At 42.8% G+C, this 6,272-nt stretch overlaps 1 pseudogene; it reads left to right on the top strand.

Annotated features, from left to right (window-relative positions):
• Positions 1-5,324: 5,324 nt before the first annotated feature.
• Positions 5,325-5,744, top strand: LOC147004512 (small ribosomal subunit protein eS27-like pseudogene; annotated as a pseudogene).
• The last annotated feature ends 528 nt before the right edge of the window (positions 5,745-6,272 follow it).

The raw sequence follows: 6,272 nt of genomic DNA, 5'->3' as shown, positions 1-6,272 counted from the left end.
GTAAGAGCACCCGACTGCTCTTCCAAAGGTCTGGAGTTCAAATCCCAGCAACCACATGGTGGCTCACAACCATCTGTAACAAGATCTGACTCCCTCTTCTGGAGTGTCTGAAGATAGCTACAGTGTACTTACATATAATAAATAAATAAATCTTAAAAATAAAATCATGTTATGCTGGTAAAATAAACAGATTTTTTTCTTTTTTTATTAAAAATAGATTTTTTTCATACAATATATTCTGATTATGTTTTTCCCTCCTTCAACTCCTCCCAGATTCTCCCTACCTCCCAAACCACTCAAATTCACAACCTTTCTTTTCTCATTAGAAAATAAATAGGCATTCTTTAAATCCAGCAAACAAACAAATAAACCAAAATAGAACAAATCGAACTAACTAACTGGGAAAAAATGAGTAGCAAGGAAGATGCACAAGAAACACATACAGGGGGCTGGCGAGATGGCTCAACAGGTGAGATCACTGACTGCTCTTCTTCTTCTTTTTTTTTTTTTTTTTTTTTTTTTTGGTTTTTCGAGACAGGGTTTCTCTGTGTAGCCCTGGCTGTCCTGGCACTCACTTTGTAGACCAGGCTGGCCTCGAACTCAGAAATCCGCCTGCCTCTGTCTCCCGAGTGCTGGGATTAAAGGCGTGCGCCACCACGCCCGGCTCTGACTGCTCTTCTGAAAGTCCTGAATTCAATTCCCAACAACCACATGGTGGAGCCCGGCGTGGTGGTGCACGCCTTTAATCCCAGCACTCGGGAGACAGAGGCAGGCGGATTTCTGAGTTCGGGGCCAGCCTGGTCTACAAAGTGAGCTCCAGGACAGCCAGAGCTATAAAGAGAAACCCTGTCTCGAAAAACAAAAAACAAAAAAAAACAAAAAAAAAAACAACCACATGGTGGCTCACAACCATCCATAAAGAGATCTGATGCCCTCTTCTGGAGTGTCTGAAGACAGCTACAGTATACTTATTTATAATAATAAATAAATCTTTGAGACTGAGGGAGCAGGGTTGACTAGAGTGAGCAGAGGTCCTAAATTCAATTCCCAACAACCACATGAAGACTCACAACCATCTGTACAGCCACAGTGGACTCAAATACATAAAAAAAAAAAAAAAAAAATAGAAAAAGAAGCAAAGAAACACATACAGTCATGGAGACATAGACATTTACTTACACAGAAATCTTACAAAAACACAATACTGGGAAACATTAAAAAAGGGGGGGGAGGACTGGAGAGATGGCTCAGTGGTTAAGAGCACCGACTGCTATTCCGAAGGTCCTGAGTTCAAATCCCAGCAACCACATGGTGGCTCACAACCATCCATAATGTAATGAGATCTGATGCCCTTTTCTGGTGCATCTGAAGACAGCTACAGTGTACTTACATTTAAATAATAAAGTAAAATAAAATAAATCTTTAAAAAAAAAAGGACCTGCAAGGCAGGAAAATGCCCAAAGCATTATTGGACAAAAGAAAACAAAAAAAAAAAAAACCTCGAAAAACTCAAATGCCACGGCATTCAGTTTGTGTTGACCATCTACAGATGGGTGTAACACCTGGCCTTGAATGTGGTTTGTATCCCCAGTAAGGCTCCATTTGATAAACCTAACTGTTCGCTGGGCGTGGTGGCCCACGCCTTTAATCCCAGCACTCGGGAGGCAGAGGCAGGCGGATTTCTGAGTTCGAGGCCAGCCTGGTCTACAAAGTGAGTTCCAGGACAGCCAGGGCTATACAGAGAAACCCTGTCTCGAAAAACAAAACAAAAACAAAAAAAAAAAAACCTAACTGTTCTTTTTTTGAGGGATTATCTATTGGAAATAGCCTCTGGGTTAGGAATGGGGTTTGTGCCCACATCTTCTCTTGGCACTAGGACCCTGTCTGGCTTAGACTTGTGCAGGCTCTATGAGTATAGCAGAATGTCACAAGGAGTCATTTTGTTGCTACGTTCCTGTCCCATCAGTAGAAGTATTCGGGTTTCCGCTAGGTCTGTGGACTATCTAGGCTCAGGTTCTTGGCCACCTGAGTAGTATTAGACACAGGTGTTGTTTTAAAAATACTCATGATTCTATTGTTGACTCCTCTTAGGAGTTGTTTTTTTTTTGTTTTTTTTGTTTTGTTTTTTTTTTTTTTTTTTTTTTTTTTTTTTTTGGTTTTTTCGAGACAGGGTTTCTCTGTATAGCCTTGGCTGTCCTGGAACTCACTTTGTAGACCAGGCTGGCCTCGAACTCAGAAATCCGCCTGCCTCTGCCTCCCGAGTGCTGGGATTAAAGGCGTGCGCCACCACGCCCGGCTAGGAGTTGTTTTTGTTAGGCCTAAAACCCAGGACAGATGGCTAACAGGTGCTCATTAACATATTAAAGTGGACCGGGCCTCAAGTTCTTTCTCCCAGCATCCCTCAGTCTCCACCTGTTACAGGATATGGCTGGAATACTTGAGCCCTACCTTAAACTTCCCCAGCCCAGGGGCTGGGCTACCCTTCTCCCAGCTGCCCTTGCCTATACAATTCAACCATTTTGATTACCTGACCTTTTTGTCTACCCTTTGCCTTTCCTGGTCTTTTGGCCTGGCTCCTCTCTCTCCTCTCACATGGCCTGACTTAATCTGATTATCTGCACTCTGGACCCTTCCCAGATGTCCCTGCCTCTGGCTGTGCCTTCCCTTTTATCTGCAATAAACTCTCCTCCTCTATACCTAAGGAGCAGGCATGACCTCTCATATATATATATATATATATATATATATATATATATATATATATATATATGTGTGTGTGTGTGTGTGTGTGTGTATATCATATGTAAGTACACTGTAGCTGTCTTCAGACACTCCAGAAGAGGGAGTCAGATCTCCTTACAGATGGTTGTGAGCCACCATGTGGTTGCTGGGATCTGAACTCAGGACCTTCAGAAGAGCAGTCAGGTGCTCTCTTACACGTTGAGCCATCTCACCAGCCCCAACCTCTCCTTTTTTGTTTCTTCCTTTCTTTCATTTTTGTCTTCCCAAGTTAAGGTTCCTCAATATAGAAAAGCAGATCAAAGCTAGGCAGGGTGGCACAGGCCTTTAATCCCAGCACTCAGGAGGCAGAGGCATCTGGATCTCTGAGTTTGAGGCCAGCCTGGTCCACAGAAGAAGTTCCAGGACAGGTAGGCCTATGTGAAGAAACCCTATCTCAGAGAGAGAGAGAGAGAGAGAGAGAGAGAGAGAGAGAAAAGAAGGAGGAGGAGGGAGAGGAGGGAGAGGGGGGAGAGAGGGAAAGAGGGAGGGAGAGAAAAGAAGAAGGAGGAGGAGGAGGATGGAGAGGGGAGGAGAGAGGGAGAAAGGGGGGAGGGAGCGAGAGAGGGGGAGAGAGAGAGAGAGAGAGGAAGAAAGGCAGAACAAAATTCAGGATACCTCCTTCACAGTGCCTAATAACTCAACATAACTATATGGGTGAATGTGAATGGGGAAAACTATTAGTTCAAAAGAGACATTTGCCCATTCCCAGGTTAAATTTGTGTAAATAGAATGGTATCTAGGCAAATACTTCACAAATTAGAGAATTTATAATAAAGCATCAGAAACTTGACAATGGCTTTATTGTTAAATATGCTCTCATACTTGCGGTGGGGGGGGGAGATAGTTCTTTGCTATAGTCAATCAAGGATTTTACTCTCTGCCATTCTAACATTGATGACTACAATAATTTAACCAAACCTCTTATAGTCATCAAAGAGTTCTCCCAGCCGGGTGTGGTGCTGCACGCCTTTAATCCCAGCACTTGGGAGGCAGAGGCAGGCGGATTTCTGAGTTTGAGGCCAGCTTGGTCTACAAAGTGAGTTCCAGGACAGCCAGGGCTATACAGAGAAACCCTGTCTCGGAAAAAAAAAAAAGTTCTCCCTCTTGGTGCATGCCTAAAGTCTCTGCTATAAAGTATTAGCTACAATTTCCATTTATAATAAGGAGGACTGAATTTGGAGAGATGGTTCAATTGGTAATGAGCTATTGCTGCTCTTGCAGAGGAACCAGTACCCAAAACATGGCTAGCAATCTGATCATCTGGGTACCAGGCACGGAAGTGGTGCACATACATACATGCAGACAAAATGCTTATACATGGAAAAACTCAAAATTAAAAAATCTTCAAGAAAGAGAGACTTTACTCTGGAGCCAAACCCAAGTATTTGTGGCCTGTGAGGTCAGAGAGATTTAGGTTCCCCAAATTCTATGCACCAATGTGGGAGTAGTTTCATGAAGTTTTTAACTGTAATTCAACAAAGGAAGTCATAAATCAACACTTTTCAGTTGAAAAATGTCATGCAAGTCAATACGATTTGATGGGAACATCAGATAGGTGGGTTTAAACCCAGCAAAGTAGGCAAACCTCTGCTATGGGCCCCGGATGCTGTTCGATGACATTCTTAGATTTGGAGTTGGTGGATGCTACTGGTTTGTTAAGTTACAGTATCCCAAAAAGTTTCACATAATAGTCACATGGAGGACTTAATAGTCTAACAAATATTAGTTCATTTGCAGAGGCGGGCAATGAATGGCTACTGAGGGAAATAATAATGGCCAGTAATAACTTGGCTTTGTCCTGCATCATTCCAGCTGTTCCATATCACTGAAGTTCTAGTCAGTCCACCATACTTTGATAGCTGTAGTTTCTTTCTGGCAACTTTCATTCATATTGCTTTGGTTTTTTTTTTTTTTTTTTTTTTTTTTTGGTTTTTTTTCGAGACAGGGTTTCTCTGTGTAGCCTTGGCTGTCCTGGAACTCACTCTGTAGACCAGGCTGGCCTCGAACTCAGAAATCCGCCTGCCTCTGCCTCCCGAGTGCTGGGATTAAAGGCGTGCGTCACCACGCCCGGCCCTTTTTTTGTTTGTTTTGTTTTTTTTTTTTTTTCATTCATATTGCAATGGACATGATTTCATTCTTCTTTATTGTTAAATAAAATTCCATGGGGCTGGAGAGATGCTCAGTGATTAAGAGCCCTGACTGCTTTTCCAGAGGTCCCGAGTTCAAATCCCAGCACCCACATGGTGGCTCACAACGATTCTGTAATGAGATCTGATGCCCTCTTCTGGTGTGTCTGAAGACAGCTACTGTGTACAGTATAGTAAATAAATACATCTTTAAAAAAAAAAAGTTAGCTGGGCGTGGTGGCGCACGCCTTTAATCCCAGCACTCGGGAGGGAGAGGCAGGCGGATTTCTGAGTTCGAGGCCAGCCTGGTCTACAAAGTGAGCTCCAGGACAGCCAGAGCTATAAAGAGAAACCCTGTCTCGAAAAACCAAAAAAAAAAAAAAAAAAGTTAGCCAAGTTGCTGAGGGGCGGCTCGAAAGCGAGCAGCTCGCCTCAGCGACCTGGAGCGGCCGCGCTTGCGGAGCCGTCACCATGCCGCTGGTTAGAGATCTATTACATCCTTCCTTGGAAGAGGAGAAGAAAAAACATAAGAAGAAACGGCTGGTTCAGAGCCCAAATTCTTACTTCATGGATGTGAAATGCCCAGGTTGCTACAAGATGACTACAGTTTTCAGCCATGCACAGACCGTGGTTCTTTGTGGGGGTTGTTCAACTGTGTTGTGCCAGCCCACAGGAGGAAAAGCCAGGCTCACAGAAGGCTGTTCATTTAGAAGAAAGCAACACTAATGAGCTATGAAGTTCCTGAATTTGTGTTTTTCACAGAAAGCCTTATCAATTTCAGTTACTTTACCAAGACAATGTAATTATTGTTTGATTTTATAAAGTCTACAACAATGATCTCCTATTTTGGTGTCGGTTTTTCAATAAAGTTTTAATTAAAAAAAAAAGAAGTTAGCCGGGCATGGTGGCTCGCCTTTAATCCCAGCACTCAGGAGGCAGAGGCAGGCTGATTTCTGAGTTCGAGGCCAGCCTGGTCTACAAAGTAGTAGCCCAGGACAGCCAGGGCTATATAGAGAAACCCTGTCTCAAAAAACCAAAAAAAAAAAAAAAAAAAAAAAAGAGTTGCCTTGGTCTTGGCATCTCAGCATAGCAATAGAACAGTGACTAAGACAGTATCTTTGCAATATACTGACTTTGAATCCATTGAGTAAATACCCAGGTATGGTGTACATACCTGTACACCAAATTTATTTTCAATTTTTTGAGGAACCTACATAATGATTTCCATACAGACATTTCTCTCCCAGCATCTGTTGTTATTTGCTTTCTTAGTGCCTGCCATTCTGACTTAGGTGAAATGAAATACCTACATAGCCCTTTTGTTACAATCCTGTGTGTCTTAATCAGGGTTTCTATTCCTGCACA

This window comes from Mus caroli, unplaced genomic scaffold (genome assembly GCF_978045245.1).
Source record: "Mus caroli unplaced genomic scaffold, Mus_caroli_1 scaffold_5, whole genome shotgun sequence".
Classification (NCBI taxonomy): Eukaryota; Metazoa; Chordata; class Mammalia; order Rodentia; family Muridae; genus Mus; species Mus caroli.
The sequence above is the reverse complement of the archived record's forward strand: the minus strand, read 5'-3'. Positions and strand labels throughout refer to the sequence as shown.